The sequence below is a fragment of the Physeter macrocephalus genome, chromosome 7 (genome assembly GCF_002837175.3).
Source record: "Physeter macrocephalus isolate SW-GA chromosome 7, ASM283717v5, whole genome shotgun sequence".
Taxonomy (NCBI): Eukaryota; Metazoa; Chordata; class Mammalia; order Artiodactyla; family Physeteridae; genus Physeter; species Physeter macrocephalus.
This window is the reverse complement of record NC_041220.1, coordinates 81604513-81606835: the sequence shown is the minus strand read 5'-3', so window position 1 is coordinate 81606835 and position 2323 is coordinate 81604513.

Genomic DNA, 2323 nt, shown 5'->3' with positions numbered 1-2323 from the left:
TGCATGTTATATACAGGGTCCTTAGAAAGGTAGATCTAGAGTATAATGATCATTTCCTGCACTAGGAATTTTGGAACTTTCTACAGCACCCTATTTGGTATGTCATTCAAGTCCTTTCAAAGATCTTACCTTCCTTTTTAGTCTCATCTCTCAACCTTCTTGTAACATGCTCCAATGACACACAGTTCCCTAGATATACCTTTGTGAAGAGATACTTTTGTACCTTAGGGTTTCCTCTGTTTGGCATGCTCTGCTCCCCACCATCACTGAGCCCCGGGGAGTAGACTGGTCCTCCCATTAAGTAATGGACAGATTGTGAGTTCTGTGTATCACTATCCCTGTGAGCCCTGAGAAAGAAGGAAACATGGAACATCACTGTGGTTTAGTGGTTAGCAAAGTATATGGACAAGGGAGAAAAGAATGAAGGAAAGAAAAGAGAGAGGAAGGGTGGAAAGAAAGGAGGGAAGGAGGGAGGAAAGAAGGAGTTTCTTATGATGAGATAATATTTCTAAGTCTTGACTATTCCTCTCCCAAAGGCCTCTTCCCGCTCCCTGCACAATCCACCCACCCCTACCCCTGCCCTCAGGTTGTAACCCACTGTAGATACTAAAACAAAAATAAAATAGGCTTGAGTCAGGAAGATAAGACACATACCTACAGAATGAGTTTTTAAGCCAGCAGATAATAGATAAATGACCTTGGGTGAGAAAGAAGGAAGAAGGAGGAGTATCTCTCAGATCAGAAAGGAAGACACAGAAAAACCTCAAGGCTAGTAAGACTAAGGTTTAGAATAGAAGGATGAGGAAGGACCTTCCTTTGCGAGTACCTGGGAGCTGCAGAAATACAAACTTAGTTCTAAGTCATCACACTTCTTCACATCCAAGGAGAACCAATTGCCCAGAGTCAGCCTCTTGCCCAGAGAGCATCAGTTTGGAGATATCTGGTTAGGGCACTGGAGATGCTGCCCTGACTTCTGCTTACCTGGAGCATCCTGGACTTTTGCCATCCAGAGAACTTGTATGAAGGAGCTAGACACTTATAGCGTGAGAGTGGTATGAAATAATTCCAAACTGTCCGTGTTGGTTGAACACAAAGCACTTTATTTTTTTTAATTAAGGTAAAATTGGTATGCAACCTTGTATAAGTTTCACATGTACAACCTTATAATTCCACATCTGTATACACTACAAAGTGATCACCACCAAAAGTCTAGTTACAAAAAAAAAAACCAAACGGTGTTTTTTTTTGTTCAGGTGAGTGATATCATATGGTATCTGTCTTCCTCTGTCTGACTTATTTCACTTAATATATTACTCCCAAGTTCCATCCATGTTGTTGCATATGGCAAGATTTTATTATTTTTTATGGCTGAGTAATATTCCATTGTGTGTATATACCACATCTTCTTTATCCATTCATCCATGAAAGGACACTTAGTTTGTCTACATATCCTGACTATTGTAAATAATGCTCCAATGAATCAAAGCACTTTTTAAAAACTGAAATAACATTGGTTTATAACACAGTGTAAGTTTCCTGTGCACAATATAATATTTCTACTTATATATACTGTACAGCATACTCAGCACTGAAAATTTAGTTTCCATCCATCACCATACAGTTGAACAACTTTACCCATCTTTCCCTCCCTCCTGTCTCTTCCCCTCTGGTAACCATTACTCTGTTCTCTTCATCTACATGGTTGTTTTTATTTGGTTTATTTATTTTATATTTTGTTTGTTGCTTTTTATATTGCACATATGAGTGAAATGGTACAGTATTTGTCTCTCTCTATCTGATTTATTTCACTTAGCATAATACCCTCAAGATCCATCTATGTTGTCACAGATGGCAAGGTTTTACCTCTTTTTATGGCTGAGTAGTATTCCATTATTATATATGTATGTACACACATACATATACCACATCTTCCTTATCCATTCATCCATCAATGGGCACTTAGGTTGCTTCCATATCTTGGCTACTGTAAATAATTCTGCTATGAACATTGGGGTGCATATATCTTTTCAAATTAATGTTTTCATATTCTTTGGATATATACCTACAAGTAGAATTGCTGGATCATATGTTAGTCCTATTCTTAATTTTTTGAGAAATCCCCCTACTGTTTTCCATAGTAGCTGCCCCAATTACATTCCCACCAACAGTGTATGAGGACTTCCATTTTTCCACATCCTTCTCAACATCAAAGCTCTTCTCAAAAGGGGAACAATTTCTAAGACTTCTTGGATGGTCACCAACGTGCCCTTTAGCTTTGTCCTGCAATGGATTTTATGAAATGTGGGCAATCAGACCTATGACT